Source organism: Taudactylus pleione, unplaced genomic scaffold, assembly GCF_031769625.1.
Source record: "Taudactylus pleione unplaced genomic scaffold, aTauple2 ptg001370l, whole genome shotgun sequence".
Taxonomy (NCBI): domain Eukaryota; kingdom Metazoa; phylum Chordata; class Amphibia; order Anura; family Myobatrachidae; genus Taudactylus; species Taudactylus pleione.
The window spans coordinates 860,920-878,098 of record NW_028285770.1 but is presented as its reverse complement, the minus strand read 5'-3'; positions in this window follow the sequence as shown (position 1 = coordinate 878,098).

Genomic DNA, 17,179 nt, shown 5'->3' with positions numbered 1-17,179 from the left:
CCAGTAGTAGTCTTCCCTATGTGCAGTGCCTCCAGTAGTAGTTCTCCCTATGTGCAGTGCCCCCAGTAGTAGTCCCCCCTATGTGCACTGCCCCCAGTATTAGTTCCCCCTATGGGCAGTGCCGCCAGAAGTAGTTCTCCCTATGTGCAGTGCCCCCAGTAGTAGTCCATCTTATGTGCAGTGCCCCCAGAAGTAGATTCCCCTATGTTCATTGCCCCCAGTAGTAGTTCCCCCTATGTGCACTGCCCCCAGTAGTAGTTCCCCCTATGTGCAGTGCCCTCAGTAGTAGTCTATCCTATGTGTAGTGACTCCCATATAGCCCCTTATACAGTGCCCCCAGTAGTAGTCCCCTGCTAGGCAGTGGCCCAGTAGTATCCCCTATGTGCAGTGCCCCCAGTAGTAGTCTCCCCTATGTGTAGTGCCACCAGTAGTAGGTCCCCCTATGGGCAGTGCCCCCAGTAGTAGTTCTCCCTATGTTCCTTGCCCCCAGTAGTAGTTCCCCCTATGTGCACTGCCACCAGTAGTAGTTCCCCCTATGTGCAGTGCCCCCAGTAGTAGTCTCTCCTATGTGTAGTGCCCCCAGTACAGCCCCTTATACAGTGCCCCCAGTAGAAGTCCCCTGCTAGGCAGTGAACCCCAGTAGTAGTCTTCCCTATGTGCAGTTCCCCCAGTAGTAGTTCCCCCTATGTGCAGTACCCCCAGAAGTAGTCTCCCTATGTGCAGTGCCTCCAGCAGTAGTTCCCCCTATGTGCAGTGCCCCCAGGAGTAGTTCTCCCTATGTGCAGTGCCACAGTAGTATTTCCCCCTATGTTCAGTGCCCCCAGTAGTAGTTCCCCCTATGTGCAGTGCCTCCAATAGTAGTCCCCCATATGTGCAGTGCCCCCAGTAGTAGTTTCCCCTAAGTGCAGAGCCCCCAGTAGAAATTCCCGCTATGTGCAGTCCCTCCAGTAGTAGTTCTCCCTATTTGCAGTGCCCCCAGTAGTAGCCCCCACAGTAGTAGCTTCCCCTATGTTTATTGCACCCAGTAGTAGTTCCCCCTATGTGCACTGCCCCCAGTAGTAGTTCCCCCTATGTGCAGTGCCCCCAGTAGTAGTCTCTCCTATGTGTAGTGCCCCCAGTACAGCCCCTTATACAGTGCCCCCAGTAGAAGTCCCATGCTAGGCAGTGAACCCCAGTAGTAGTCTTCCCTATGTGCAGTTCCCCCAGTAGTAGTTCCCCCTATGTGCAGTACCCCCAGTAGTAGTCTCCCTATGTGCAGTGCCTCAAGCAGTAGTTCCCCCTATGTGCAGTGCCCCCAGTAGTAGTTCTCCCTATGTGCAGTGCCACAGTAGTAGTTCCCCCTATGTTCAGTGCCCCCAGTAGTAGTTCCCCCTATGTGCAGTGCCTCCAATAGTAGTCCCCCATATGTGCAGTGCCCTCAGTAGTAGTTTCCCCTAAGTTCAGTGCCCCCAGTAGTAGTTCCCTCTATGTGCACTGCCCCAGTAGCAGTTCTCCCTATGTTCAGTGCCCCCAGTAGAAATTCCCCCTATGTGCAGTCCCTCCAGTAGTAGTTCTCCCTATTTGCAGTGCCCCCAGTAGTAGTCCCCACAGTAGTAGCTTCCCCTATGTTCATTGCACCCAGTAGTAGTTCCCCCTATGTGCACTGCCCCCAGTAGTAGTTCCCCCTATGTGCAGTGCCCCCAGTAGTAGTCTCTCCTATGTGTAGTGCCCCCAATATAGCCCCATGTACAGTTCCCCCAGTAGTAGTCCCCTGCTAGGTAGTGCCCCCAGTAGTAGTCTCCCCTATGTGCAGTGCCCCCAGTAGTAATCTCCCCTATGTGTACTGAACCCAGTACAGCCCCATATACAGTGCCGCCAGTAGTGGTCCCCTGCTAGGCAGTGCCCCCATTAGTAGTTCCCCCTATTTGCAGTGCCCCCATTAGTAGTTCCCCCTATTTGCAGTGCCCCCAGTAGTAGTTCCCCCTATGTGCAGTGCCCCCAGTAGTAGCCTCCCAAGTCCAGTAACCCCAGTACAGCCCCTTATACAGTGCACCCAGTAGTAGTCCCTTGCTAGGCAGTGCCCCAAGTAGTAGTCTCCCCTATGTGCAGTGCCCCCAGTAGTAGTCTCCCCTAAGTGCATTGCCCCCATTAGTAGTTCCTCCTATGTACAGTGCACCCAGAAGTAGTCCCCCCTATGTGTAGAGCCTCCAGTAGTATTTCCCCTATGTGCAGTGCCCCCAGTAGTAGTCCCCCATATGTGCAGTGCCCCCAGTAGTAGTTTCCCCTAAGTTCAGTGTCCCCAGTAGTAGTTCCCCCTATGTGCACTACCCCCAGTAGTAGTTCCCCTATTTGCAGTGCCCCAGTAGTAGTCTTCCCTATGTGCAGTGCCTCCAGTAGTAGTTCTCCCTATGTGCAGTGCCCCCAGTAGTAGTCCCCCCTATGTGCACTGCCCCCAGTATTAGTTCCCCCTATGGGCAGTGCCACCAGAAGTAGTTCTCCCTATGTGCAGTGCCCCCAGTAGTAGTCCATCTTATGTGCAGTGCCCCCAGAAGTAGTTTCCCCTATGTTCATTGCCCCCAGTAGTAGTTCCCCCTATGTGCACTGCCCCCAGTAGTAGTTCCCCCTATGTGCAGTGCCCTCAGTAGTAGTCTATCCTATGTGTAGTGCCTCCCATATAGCCCCTTATACAGTGCCCCCAGTAGTAGTCCCCTGCTAGGCAGTGACCCAGTAGTATCCCCTATGTGCAGTGCCCCCAGTAGTAGTCTCCCCTATGTGTAGTGCCACCGGTAGTAGGTACCCCTATGGGCAGTGCCCCCAGTAGTAGTTCTCCCTATGTTCCTTGCCCCCAGTAGTAGTTCCCCCTATGTGCACTGCCACCAGTAGTAGTTCCCCCTATGTGCAGTGCCCCCAGTAGTAGTCTCTCCTATGTGTAGTGCCCCCAGTACAGCCCCTTATACAGTGCCCCCAGTAGAAGTCCCCTGCTAGGCAGTGAACCCCAGTAGTAGTCTTCCCTATGTGTAGTTACCCCAGTAGTAGTTCCCCCTATGTGCAGTACCCCCTGTAGTATTCCCCTTATGTGCACTGCCCCCAGTAGTAGTCTCCCCTATGTGCATTGCCCCCATTATTAGTTCCTCCTATATACAGTGCACCCAGAAGTAGTCCCCCCTATGTGTAGAGCCTCCAGTAGTATTTCCCCTATGTGCAGTGCCCCCAGTAGTAGTTCTCCCTATGTGCAGTGCCCCCAGTAGTAGTTCCCGCTATGTGCAGTGCCCCCAGTAGTAGTTCCCCCTATGAGCAGTGCCTCCAGTTGTAGTTCTCCCTATGTGCAGTGCCCCCAGTAGTAGTCCCCCATATGTGCAGTGCCCCCAGTAGTAGTTTCCCCTAAGTTCAGTGTCCCCAGTAGTAGTTCCCCCTATGTGCACTGCCCCCAGTAGTAGTTCCCCTATTTGCAGTGCCCCAGTAGTAGTCTTCCCTATGTGCAGTGCCTCCAGTAGTAGTTCTCCCTATGTGCAGTGCCCCCAGTAGTAGTCCCCCCTATGTGCACTGCCCCCAGTATTAGTTCCCCCTATGGGCAGTGCCGCCAGTAGTAGTTCTCCCTATGTGCACTGCCCCCAGTAGTAGTCCCTCTTATGTGCAGTGCCCCCAGTAGTAGTTTTCCCTATGTTCATTGCCCCCAGTAGTAGTTCCCCCTATGTGCACTGCCCCCAGTAGTAGTTCCCCCTATGTGCAGTGCCCTCAGTAGTAGTCTATCCTATGTGTAGTGCCTCCCATATAGCCCCTTATACAGTGCCCCCAGTAGTAGTCCCCTGCTAGGCAGTGGCCCAGTAGTATCCCCTATGTGCAGTGCCCCCAGTAGTAGTCTCCCCTATGTGTAGTGCCACCAGTAGTAGGTCCCCCTATGGGCAGTGCCCCCAGTAGTAGTTCTCCCTATGTTCCTTGCCCCCAGTAGTAGTTCCCCCTATGTGCACTGCCACCAGTAGTAGTTCCCCCTATGTGCAGTGCCCTCAGTAGTAGTCTATCCTATGTGTAGTGCCTCCCATATAGCCCCTTATACAGTGCCCCAGTAGTAGTCTCTCCTATGTGTAGTGCCCCCAGTACAGCCCCTTATACAGTGCCCCCAGTAGAAGTCCCATGCTAGGCAGTGAACCCCAGAAGTAGTCTTCCCTATGTGCAGTTCCCCCAGTAGTAGTTCCCCCTATGTGCAGTACCCCCAGTAGTAGTCTCCCTATGTGCAGTGCCTCCAGCAGTAGTTCCCCCTATGTGCAGTGCCCCCAGTAGTAGTTCTCCCTATGTGCAGTGCCACAGTAGTAGTTCCCCCTATGTTCAGTGCCCCCAGTAGTAGTTCCCCCTATGTGCAGTGCCTCCAATAGTAGTCCCCCATATGTGCAGTGCCCCCAGTAGTAGTTTCCCCTAAGTTCAGTGCCCCCAGTAGTAGTTCCCTCTATGTGCACTGCCCCAGTAGCAGTTCCCCCTATGTTCAGTGCCCCCAGTAGAAATTCCCCCTATGTGCAGTCCCTCCAGTAGTAGTTCTCCCTATTTGCAGTGCCCCCAGTAGTAGTCCCCACAGTAGTAGCTTCCCCTATGTTCATTGCACCCAGTAGTAGTTCCCCCTATGTGCACTGCCCCCAGTAGTAGTTCCCCCTATGTGCAGTGCCCCCAGTAGTAGTCTCTCCTATGTGTAGTGCCCCCAATATAGCCCCATGTACAGTTCCCCCAGTAGTAGTCCCCTGCTAGGTAGTGCCCCCAATAGTAGTCTCCCCTATGTGCAGTGCCCCCAGTAGTAATCTCCCCTATGTGTACTGAACCCAGTACAGCCCCATATACAGTGCCGCCAGTAGTGGTCCCCTGCTAGGCAGTGCCCCCATTAGTAGTTCCCCCTATTTGCAGTGCCCCCATTAGTAGTTCCCCCTATTTGCAGTGCCCCCAGTAGTAGTTCCCCCTATGTGCAGTGCCCCCAGTAGTAGCCTCCCAAGTCCAGAAACCCCAGTACAGCCCCTTATACAGTGCACCCAGTAGTAGTCCCTTGCTAGGCAGTGCCCCAAGTAGTAGTCTCCCCTATGTGCAGTGCCCCCAGTAGTAGTCTCCCCTAAGTGCATTGCCCCCATTAGTAGTTCCTCCTATGTACAGTGCACCCAGAAGTAGTCCCCCCTATGTGTAGAGCCTCCAGTAGTATTTCCCCTATGTGCAGTGCCCCCAGTAGTAGTTCTCCGTATGTGCAGTGCCCCTAGTAGTAGTTCCCACTATGTGCAGTGCCCCCAGTAGTAGTTCCCCCTATGAGCAGTGCCTCCAGTTGTAGTTCTCCCTATGTGCAGTGCCCCCAGTAGTAGTCCCCCATATGTGCAGTGCCCCCAGTAGTAGTTTCCCCTAAGTTCAGTGTCCCCAGTAGTAGTTCCCCCTATGTGCACTGCCCCCAGTAGTAGTTCCCCTATTTGCAGTGCCCCAGTAGTAGTCTTCCCTATGTGCAGTGCCTCCAGTAGTAGTTCTCCCTATGTGCAGTGCCCCCAGTAGTAGTCCCCCCTATGTGCACTGCCCCCAGTATTAGTTCCCCCTATGGGCAGTGCCGCCAGTAGTAGTTCTCCCTATGTGCACTGCCCCCAGTAGTAGTCCCTCTTATGTGCAGTGCCCCCAGTAGTAGTTTTCCCTATGTTCATTGCCCCCAGTAGTAGTTCCCCCTATGTGCACTGCCCCCAGTAGTAGTTCCCCCTATGTGCAGTGCCCTCAGTAGTAGTCTATCCTATGTGTAGTGCCTCCCATATAGCCCCTTATACAGTGCCCCCAGTAGTAGTCCCCTGCTAGGCAGTGGCCCAGTAGTATCCCCTATGTGCAGTGCCCCCAGTAGTAGTCTCCCCTATGTGTAGTGCCACCAGTAGTAGGTCCCCCTATGGGCAGTGCCCCCAGTAGTAGTTCTCCCTATGTTCCTTGCCCCCAGTAGTAGTTCCCCCTATGTGCACTGCCACCAGTAGTAGTTCCCCCTATGTGCAGTGCCTCCAGTTGTAGTTCTCCCTATGTGCAGTGCCCCCAGTAGTAGTCCCCCATATGTGCAGTGCCCCCAGTAGTAGTTTCCCCTAAGTTCAGTGTCCCCAGTAGTAGTTCCCCCTATGTGCACTGCCCCCAGTAGTAGTTCCCCTATTTGCAGTGCCCCAGTAGTAGTCTTCCCTATGTGCAGTGCCTCCAGTAGTAGTTCTCCCTATGTGCAGTGCCCCCAGTAGTAGTCCCCCCTATGTGCACTGCCCCCAGTATTGGTTCCCCCTATGGGCAGTGCCGCCAGAAGTAGTTCTCCTTATGTGCAGTGCCCCCAGTAGTAGTCCCTCTTATGTGCAGTGCCCCCAGAAGTAGTTTCCCCTATGTTCATTGCCCCCAGTAGTAGTTCCCCCTATGTGCACTGCCCCCAGTAGTAGTTCCCCCTATGTGCAGTGCCCTCAGTAGTAGTCTATCCTATGTGTAGTGCCTCCCATATAGCCCCTTATACAGTGCCCCCAGTAGTAGTCCCCTGTTAGGCAGTGGCCCAGTAGTATCCCCTATGTGCAGTGCCCCCAGTAGTAGTCTCCCCTATGTGTAGTGCCACCAGTAGTAGGTCCCCCTATGGGCAGTGCACCCAGAAGTAGTTCTCCCTATGTTCCTTGCCCCCAGTAGTAGTTCCCCCTATGTGCACTGCCACCAGTAGTAGTTCCCCCTATGTGCAGTGCCCCCAGTAGTAGTCCATCTTATGTGCAGTGCCCCCAGAAGTAGATTCCCCTATGTTCATTGCCCCCAGTAGTAGTTCCCCCTATGTGCACTGCCCCCAGTAGTAGTTCCCCCTATGTGCAGTGCCCTCAGTAGTAGTCTATCCTATGTGTAGTGACTCCCATATAGCCCCTTATACAGTGCCCCCAGTAGTAGTCCCCTGCTAGGCAGTGGCCCAGTAGTATCCCCTATGTGCAGTGCCCCCAGTAGTAGTCTCCCCTATGTGTAGTGCCACCAGTAGTAGGTCCACCTATGGGCAGTGCCCCCAGTAGTAGTTCTCCCTATGTTCCTTGCCCCCAGTAGTAGTTCCCCCTATGTGCACTGCCACCAGTAGTAGTTCCCCCTACGTGCAGTGCCCCCAGTAGTAGTCTCTCCTATGTGTAGTGCCCCCAGTACAGCCCCTTATACAGTGCCCCCAGTAGAAGTCCCCTGCTAGGCAGTGAACCCCAGTAGTAGTCTTCCCTATGTGCAGTTCCCCCAGTAGTAGTTCCCCCTATGTGCAGTACCCCCAGAAGTAGTCTCCCTATGTGCAGTGCCTCCAGCAGTAGTTCCCCCTATGTGCAGTGCCCCCAGGAGTAGTTCTCCCTATGTGCAGTGCCACAGTAGTAGTTCCCCCTATGTTCAGTGCCCCCAGTAGTAGTTCCCCCTATGTGCAGTGCCTCCAATAGTAGTCCCCAATATGTGCAGTGCCCCCAGTAGTAGTTTCCCCTAAGTTCAGAGCCCCCAGTAGAAATTCCCGCTATGTGCAGTCCCTCCAGTAGTAGTTCTCCCTATTTGCAGTGCCCCCAGTAGTAGCCCCCACAGTAGTAGCTTCCCCTATGTTTATTGCACCCAGTAGTAGTTCCCCCTATGTGCACTGCCCCCAGTAGTAGTTCCCCCTATGTGCAGTGCCCCCAGTAGTAGTCTCTCCTATGTGTAGTGCCCCCAATATAGCCCCATGTACAGTTCCCCCAGTAGTAGTCCCCTGCTAGGTAGTGCCCCCTGTAGTAGTCTCCCCTATGTGCAGTGCCCCCAGTAGTAGTCTCCCCTATGTGTACTGAACCCAGTACAGCCCCATATACAGTGCCGCCAGTAGTGGTCCCCTGCTAGGCAGTGCCCCCATTAGTAGTTCCCCCTATTTGCAGTGCCCCCATTAGTAGTTCCCCCTATTTGCAGTGCCCCCAGTAGTAGTTCCCCCTATGTGCAGTGCCCCCAGTAGTAGCCTCCCATGTCCAGTAATCCCAGTACAGCCTCTTATACAGTGCACCCAGTAGTTGTCCCTTGCTAGGCAGTGCCCCAAGTAGTAGTCTCCCCTATGTGCAGTGCCCCCAGTAGTAGTCTCCCCTAAGTGCATTGCCCCCATTAGTAGTTCCTCCTATGTACAGTGCACCCAGAAGTAGTCCCCCCTATGTGTAGAGCCTCCAGTAGTTTTTCCCCTATGTGCAGTGCCCCCAGTAGTAGTTCTCCCTATGTGCAGTGCCCCTAGTAGTAGTTCCCGCTATGTGCAGTGCCCCCAGTAGTAGTTCCCCCTATGAGCAGTGCCTCCAGTTGTAGTTCTCCCTATGTGCAGTGCCCCCAGTAGTAGTCCCCCATATGTGCAGTGCCCCCAGTAGTAGTTTCCCCTAAGTTCAGTGTCCCCAGTAGTAGTTCCCCCTATGTGCACTGCCCCCAGTAGAAGTTCCCATATTTGCAGTGCCCCAGTAGTAGTTCTCCCTATGTGCAGTACCTCCAGTAGTAGTTCTCCCTATGTGCAGTGCCCCCAGTAGTAGTCCCCCCTATGTGCACTGCCCCCAGTATTAGTTCCCCCTATGGGCAGTGCCGCCAGTAGAAGTTCTCCCTATGTGCAGTGCCCCCAGTAGTAGTCCCTCTTATGTGCAGTGCCCCCAGTAGTAGTTTCCCCTATGTTCATTGCCCCCAGTAGTAGTTCCCCCTATGTGCACTGCCCCTAGTAGTAGTTCCCCCTATGTGCAGTGCCCCCAGTAGTAGTCTATCCTATGTGTAGTGCCCCCCATATAGCCCCTTATACAGTGCCACCAGTAGTAGTCCCCTGCTAGGCAGTGGCCCAGTAGTATCCCCTATGTGCAGTGCCCCCAGTAGTAGTCTCTCCTATGTGTAGTGCCTCCAGTAGTAGGTCCCCCTATGGGCAGTGCCCCCAGTAGTAGTTCTCCGTATGTTCCTTGCCCCCAGTAGTAGTTCCCCCTATGTGCACAGCCCCCAGTAGTAGTTCCCCCTATGTGCAGTGCCCTCAGTAGTAGTATATCCTATGTGTAGTGCCTCCCATATAGCCCCTTATACAGTTCCCCCAGTAGTAGTCCCCTGCTAGGCAGTGGCCCAGTAGTATCCCCTATGTGCAGTGCCCCCAGTAGTAGTCTCCCCTATGTGTAGTGCCACCAGTAGTAGGTCCCCCTATGGGCAGTGCCCCCAGTAGTAGTTCTCCCTATGTTCCTTGCCCCCAGTAGTAGTTCCCCCTATGTGCACTGCCACCAGTAGTAGTTCCCCCTATGTGCAGTGCCCCCAGTAGTAGTCTCTCCTATGTGTAGTGCCCCCAGTACAGCCCCTTATACAGTGCCCCCAGTAGAAGTCCCATGCTAGGCAGTGAACCCCAGTAGTAGTCTTCCCTATGTGCAGTTCCCCCAGTAGTAGTTCCCCCTATGTGCAGTACCCCCAGTAGTAGTCTCCCTATGTGCAGTGCCTCAAGCAGTAGTTCCCCCTATGTGCAGTGCCCCCAGTAGTAGTTCTCCCTATGTGCAGTGCCACAGTAGTAGTTCTCCCTATGTTCAGTGCCCCCAGTAGTAGTTCCCCCTATGTGCAGTGCCTCCAATAGTAGTCCCCCATATGTGCAGTGCCCCCAGTAGTAGTTTCCCCTAAGTTAAGTGCCCCCAGTAGTAGTTCCCTCTATGTGCACTGCCCCAGTAGCAGTTCTCCCTATGTTCAGTGCCCCCAGTAGAAATTCCCCCTATGTGCAGTCCCTCCAGTAGTAGTTCTCCCTATTTGCAGTGCCCCCAGTAGTAGTCCCCACAGTAGTAGCTTCCCCTATGTTCATTGCACCCAGTAGTAGTTCCCCCTATGTGCACTGCCCCCAGTAGTAGTTCCCCCTATGTGCAGTGCCCCCAGTAGTAGTCTCTCCTATGTGTAGTGCCCCCAATATAGCCCCATGTACAGTTCCCCCAGTAGTAGTCCCCTGCTAGGTAGTGCCCCCAGTAGTAGTCTCCCCTATGTGCAGTGCCCCCAGTAGTAATCTCCCCTATGTGTACTGAACCCAGTACAGCCCCATATACAGTGCCGCCAGTAGTGGTCCCCTGCTAGGCAGTGCCCCCATTAGTAGTTCCCCCTATTTGCAGTGCCCCCATTAGTAGTTCCCCCTATTTGCAGTGCCCCCAGTAGTAGTTCCCCCTATGTGCAGTGCCCCCAGTAGTAGCTTCCCAAGTCCAGTAACCCCAGTACAGCCCCTTATACAGTGCACCCAGTAGTAGTCCCTTGCTAGGCAGTGCCCCAAGTAGTAGTCTCCCCTATGTGCAGTGCCCCCAGTAGTAGTCTCCCCTAAGTGCATTGCCCCCATTAGTAGTTCCTCCTATGTACAGTGCACCCAGAAGTAGTCCCCCCTATGTGTAGAGCCTCCAGTAGTATTTCCCCTATGTGCAGTGCCCCCAGTAGTAGTCCCCCATATGTGCAGTGCCCCCAGTAGTAGTTTCCCCTAAGTTCAGTGTCCCCAGTAGTAGTTCCCCCTATGTGCACTGCCCCCAGTAGTAGTTCCCCTATTTGCAGTGCCCCAGTAGTAGTCTTCCCTATGTGCAGTGCCCCCAGTAGTAGTCCCCCCTATGTGCACTGCCCCCAGTATTAGTTCCCCCTATGGGCAGTGCCACCAGAAGTAGTTCTCCCTATGTGCAGTGCCCCCAGTAGTAGTCCATCTTATGTGCAGTGCCCCCAGAAGTAGTCCCCCCTATGTTCATTGCCCCCAGTAGTAGTTCCCCCTATGTGCACTGCCCCCAGTAGTAGTTCCCCCTATGTGCAGTGCCCTCAGTAGTAGTCTATCCTATGTGTAGTGCCTCCCATATAGCCCCTTATACAGTGCCCCCAGTAGTAGTCCCCTGCTAGGCAGTGACCCAGTAGTATCCCCTATGTGCAGTGCCCCCAGTAGTAGTCTCCCCTATGTGTAGTGCCACCGGTAGTAGGTACCCCTATGGGCAGTGCCCCCAGTAGTAGTTCTCCCTATGTTCCTTGCCCCCAGTAGTAGTTCCCCCTATGTGCACTGCCACCAGTAGTAGTTCCCCCTATGTGCAGTGCCCCCAGTAGTAGTCTCTCCTATGTGTAGTGCCCCCAGTACAGCCCCTTATACAGTGCCCCCAGTAGAAGTCCCCTGCTAGGCAGTGAACCCCAGTAGTAGTCTTCCCTATGTGTAGTTACCCCAGTAGTAGTTCCCCCTATGTGCAGTACCCCCTGTAGTATTCCCCCTATGTGCACTGCCCCCAGTAGTAGTCTCCCCTATGTGCATTGCCCCCATTATTAGTTCCTCCTATATACAGTGCACCCAGAAGTAGTCCCCCCTATGTGTAGAGCCTCCAGTAGTATTTCCCCTATGTGCAGTGCCCCCAGTAGTAGTTCTCCCTATGTGCAGTGCCCCCAGTAGTAGTTCCCGCTATGTGCAGTGCCCCCAGTAGTAGTTCCCCCTATGAGCAGTGCCTCCAGTTGTAGTTCTCCCTATGTGCAGTGCCCCCAGTAGTAGTCCCCTATATGTGCAGTGCCCCCAGTAGTAGTTTCCCCTAAGTTCAGTGTCCCCAGTAGTAGTTCCCCCTATGTGCACTGCCCCCAGTAGTAGTTCCCCTATTTGCAGTGCCCCAGTAGTAGTCTTCCCTATGTGCAGTGCCTCCAGTAGTAGTTCTCCCTATGTGCAGTGCCCCCAGTAGTAGTCCCCCCTATGTGCACTGCCCCCAGTATTAGTTCCCCCTATGGGCAGTGCCGCCAGTAGTAGTTCTCCCTATGTGCACTGCCCCCAGTAGTAGTCCCTCTTATGTGCAGTGCCCCCAGTAGTAGTTTTCCCTATGTTCATTGCCCCCAGTAGTAGTTCCCCCTATGTGCACTGCCCCCAGTAGTAGTTCCCCCTATGTGCAGTGCCCTCAGTAGTAGTCTATCCTATGTGTAGTGCCTCCCATATAGCCCCTTATACAGTGCCCCCAGTAGTAGTCCCCTGCTAGGCAGTGGCCCAGTAGTATCCCCTATGTGCAGTGCCCCCAGTAGTAGTCTCCCCTATGTGTAGTGCCACCAGTAGTAGGTCCCCCTATGGGCAGTGCCCCCAGTAGTAGTTCTCCCTATGTTCCTTGCCCCCAGTAGTAGTTCCCCCTATGTGCACTGCCACCAGTAGTAGTTCCCCCTATGTGCAGTGCCCTCAGTAGTAGTCTCTCCTATGTGTAGTGCCTCCCATATAGCCCCTTATACAGTGCCCCAGTAGTAGTCTCTCCTATGTGTAGTGCCCCCAGTACAGCCCCTTATACAGTGCCCCCAGTAGAAGTCCCATGCTAGGCAGTGAACCCCAGAAGTAGTCTTCCCTATGTGCAGTTCCCCCAGTAGTAGTTCCCCCTATGTGCAGTACCCCCAGTAGTAGTCTCCCTATGTGCAGTGCCTCCAGCAGTAGTTCCCCCTATGTGCAGTGCCCCCAGTAGTAGTTCTCCCTATGTGCAGTGCCACAGTAGTAGTTCCCCCTATGTTCAGTGCCCCCAGTAGTAGTTCCCCCTATGTGCAGTGCCTCCAATAGTAGTCCCCCATATGTGCAGTGCCCCCAGTAGTAGTTTCCCCTAAGTTCAGTGCCCCCAGTAGTAGTTCCCTCTATGTGCACTGCCCCAGTAGCAGTTCCCCCTATGTTCAGTGCCCCCAGTAGAAATTCCCCCTATGTGCAGTCCCTCCAGTAGTAGTTCTCCCTATTTGCAGTGCCCCCAGTAGTAGTCCCCACAGTAGTAGCTTCCCCTATATTCATTGCACCCAGTAGTAGTTCCCCCTATGTGCACTGCCCCCAGTAGTAGTTCCCCCTATGTGCAGTGCCCCCAGTAGTAGTCTCTCCTATGTGTAGTGCCCCCAATATAGCCCCATGTACAGTTCCCCCAGTAGTAGTCCCCTGCTAGGTAGTGCCCCCAATAGTAGTCTCCCCTATGTGCAGTGCCCCCAGTAGTAATCTCCCCTATGTGTACTGAACCCAGTACAGCCCCATATACAGTGCCGCCAGTAGTGGTCCCCTGCTAGGCAGTGCCCCCATTAGTAGTTCCCCCTATTTGCAGTGCCCCCATTAGTAGTTCCCCCTATTTGCAGTGCCCCCAGTAGTAGTTCCCCCTATGTGCAGTGCCCCCAGTAGTAGCCTCCCAAGTCCAGTAACCCCAGTACAGCCCCTTATACAGTGCACCCAGTAGTAGTCCCTTGCTAGGCAGTGCCCCAAGTAGTAGTCTCCCCTATGTGCAGTGCCCCCAGTAGTAGTCTCCCCTAAGTGCATTGCCCCCATTAGTAGTTCCTCCTATGTACAGTGCACCCAGAAGTAGTCCCCCCTATGTGTAGAGCCTCCAGTAGTATTTCCCCTATGTGCAGTGCCCCCAGTAGTAGTTCTCCGTATGTGCAGTGCCCCTAGTAGTAGTTCCCGCTATGTGCAGTGCCCCCAGTAGTAGTTCCCCCTATGAGCAGTGCCTCCAGTTGTAGTTCTCCCTATGTGCAGTGCCCCCAGTAGTAGTCCCCCATATGTGCAGTGCCCCCAGTAGTAGTTTCCCCTAAGTTCAGTGTCCCCAGTAGTAGTTCCCCCTATGTGCACTGCCCCCAGTAGTAGTTCCCCTATTTGCAGTGCCCCAGTAGTAGTCTTCCCTATGTGCAGTGCCTCCAGTAGTAGTTCTCCCTATGTGCAGTGCCCCCAGTAGTAGTCCCCCCTATGTGCACTGCCCCCAGTATTGGTTCCCCCTATGGGCAGTGCCGCCAGAAGTAGTTCTCCTTATGTGCAGTGCCCCCAGTAGTAGTCCCTCTTATGTGCAGTGCCCCCAGAAGTAGTTTCCCCTATGTTCATTGCCCCCAGTAGTAGTTCCCCCTATGTGCACTGCCCCCAGTAGTAGTTCCCCCTATGTGCAGTGCCCTCAGTAGTAGTCTATCCTATGTGTAGTGCCTCCCATATAGCCCCTTATACAGTGCCCCCAGTAGTAGTCCCCTGTTAGGCAGTGGCCCAGTAGTATCCCCTATGTGCAGTGCCCCCAGTAGTAGTCTCCCCTATGTGTAGTGCCACCAGTAGTAGGTCCCCCTATGGGCAGTGCACCCAGAAGTAGTTCTCCCTATGTTCCTTGCCCCCAGTAGTAGTTCCCCCTATGTGCACTGCCACCAGTAGTAGTTCCCCCTATGTGCAGTGCCCCCAGTAGTAGTCTCTCCTATGTGTAGTGCCCCCAGTACAGCCCCTTATACAGTGCCCCCAGTAGAAGTCCCCTGCTAGGCAGTGAACCCCAGTAGTAGTCTTCCCTATGTGCAGTTCCCCCAGTAGTAGTTCCCCCTATGTGCAGTACCACCAGTAGTAGTCTCCCTATGTGCAGTGCCTCCAGCAGTAGTTCCCCCTATGTGCAGTGCCCCCAGGAGTAGTTCTCCCTATGTGCAGTGCCACAGTAGTAGTTCCCCCTATGTTCATTGCCCCCAGTAGTAGTTCCCCCTATGTGCAGTGCCTCCAATAGAAGTCCCCCATATGTGCAGTGCCCCCAGTAGTAGTTTCCCCTAAGTTCAGTGCCCCCAGTAGAAATTCCCCCTATGTGCAGTCCCTCCAGTAGTAGTTCTCCCTATTTGCAGTGCCCCCAGTAGTAGCCCCCACAGTAGTAGCTTCCCCTATGTTTATTGCACCCAGTAGTAGTTCCCCCTATGTGCACTGCCCCCAGTAGTAGTTCCCCCTATGTGCAGTGCCCCCAGTAGTAGTCTCTCCTATGTGTAGTGCCCCCAATATAGCCCCATGTACAGTTCCCCCAGTAGTAGTCCCCTGCTAGGTAGTGCCCCCAGTAGTAGTCTCCCCTATGTGCAGTGCCCCCAGTAGTAGTCTCCCCTATGTGTACTGAACCCAGTACAGCCCCATATACAGTGCCGCCAGTAGTGGTCCCCTGCTAGGCAGTGCCCCCATTAGTAGTTCCCCCTATTTGCAGTGCCCCCATTAGTAGTTCCCCCTATTTGCAGTGCCCCCAGTAGTAGTTCCCCCTATGTGCAGTACCCCCAGAAGTAGCCTCCCATGTCCAGTAACCCCAATACAGCCCCTTATACAGTGCACCCAGTAGTAGTCCCTTGCTAGGCAGTGCCCCAAGTAGTAGTCTCCCCTATGTGCAGTGCCCCCAGTAGTAGTCTCCCCTAAGTGCATTGCCCCCATTAGTAGTTCCTCCTATGTACAGTGCACCCAGAAGTAGTCCCCCCTATGTGTAGAGCCTCCAGCAGTATTTCCCCTATGTGCAGTGCCCCCAGTAGTAGTTCTCCCTATGTGCAGTGCCCCTAGTAGTAGTTCCCGCTATGTGCAGTGCCCCCAGTAGTAGTTCCCCCTATGAGCAGTGCCTCCAGTTGTAGTTCTCCCTATGTGCAGTGCCCCCAGTAGTAGTCCCCCATATGTGCAGTGCCCCCAGTAGTAGTTTCCCCTAAGTTCAGTGTCCCCAGTAGTAGTTCCCCCTATGTGCACTGCCCCCAGTAGAAGTTCCCCTATTTGCAGTGCCCCAGTAGTAGTTCTCCCTATGTGCAGTACCTCCAGTAGTAGTTCTCCCTATGTGCAGTGCCCCCAGTAGTAGTCCCCCCTATGTGCACTGCCCCCAGTATTAGTTCCCCCTAAGGGCAGTGCCGCCAGTAGAAGTTCTCCCTATGTGCAGTGCCCCCAGTAGTAGTCCCTCTTATGTGCAGTGCCCCCAGTAGTAGTTTCCCCTATGTTCATTGCCCCCAGTAGTAGTTCCCCCTATGTGCACTGCCCCTAGTAGTAGTTCCCCCTATGTGCAGTGCCCCCAGTAGTAGTCTATTCTATGTGTAGTGCCCCACATATAGCCCCTTATACAGTGCCACCAGTAGTAGTCCCCTGCTAGGCAGTGGCCCAGTAGTATCCCTTATGTGCAGTGCCCCCAGTAGTAGTCTCCCCTATGTGTAGTGCCCCCAGTAGTAGGTCCCCCTATGGGCAGTGCCCCCAGTAGTAGTTCTCCGTATGTTCCTTGCCCCCAGTAGTAGTTCCCCCTATGTGCACAGCCCCCAGTAGTAGTTCCCCCTATGTGCAGTGCCCCCAGTAGTAGTCTCTCCTATGTGTAGTGCCCCCAGTACAGCCCCTTATACAGTGCCCCCAGTAGAAGTCCCATGCTAGGCAGTGAACCCCAGTAGTAGTCTTCCCTATGTGCAGTTCCCCCAGTAGTAGTTCCCCCTATGTGCAGTACCCCCAGTAGTAGTCTCCCTATGTGCAGTGCCTCCAGCAGTAGTTCCCCCTATGTGCAGTGCCCCCAGTAGTAGTTCTCCCTATGTGCAGTGCCACAGTAGCAGTTCCCCCTATGTTCAGTGCCCCCAGTAGTAGTTCCCCCTATGTGCAGTGCCTCCAATAGTAGTCCCCCATATGTGCAGTGCCCCCAGTAGTAGTTTCCCCTAAGTTAAGTGCCCCCAGTAGTAGTTCCCTCTATGTGCACTGCCCCAGTAGCAGTTCCCCCTATGTTCAGTGCCCCCAGTAGAAATTCCCCCTATGTGCAGTCCCTCCAGTAGTAGTTCTCCCTATCTGCAGTGCCCCCAGTAGTAGTCCCCACAGTAGTAGCTTCCCCTATGTTCATTGCACCCAGTAGTAGTTCCCCCTATGTGCACTGCCCCCAGTAGTAGTTCCCCCTATGTGCAGTGCCCCCAGTAGTAGTCTCTCCTATGTGTAGTGCCCCCAATATAGCCCTATGTACAGTTCCCCCAGTAGTAGTCCCCTGCTAGGTAGTGCCCCCAGTAGTAGTCTCCCCTATGTGCAGTGCCCCCAGTAGTAATCTCCCCTATGTGTACTGAACCCAGTACAGCCCCATATACAGTGCCGCCAGTAGTGGTCCCCTGCTAGGCAGTGCCCCCATTAATAGTTCCCCCTATTTGCAGTGCCCCCATTAGTAGTTCCCCCTATTTGCAGTGCCCCCAGTAGTAGTTCCCCCTATGTGCAGTGCCCCCAGTAGTAGCCTCCCAAGTCCAGTAACCCCAGTACAGCCCCTTATACAGTGCACCCAGTAGTAGTCCCTTGCTAGGCAGTGCCCCAAGTAGTAGTCTCCCCTATGTGCAGTGCCCCCAGTAGTAGTCTCCCCTAAGTGCATTGCCCCCATTAGTAGTTCCTCCTATGTACAGTGCACCCAGAAGTAGTCCACCCTATGTGTAGAGCCTCCAGTAGTATTTCCCCTATGTGCAGTGCCCCCAGTAGTAGTTCGCCCTATGTGCAGTGCCCCTATTAGTAGTTCCCGCTATGTGCAGTGCCCCCAGTAGTAGTTCCCCCTATGAGCAGTGCCTCCAGTTGTAGTTCTCCCTATGTGCAGTGCCCCCAGTAGTA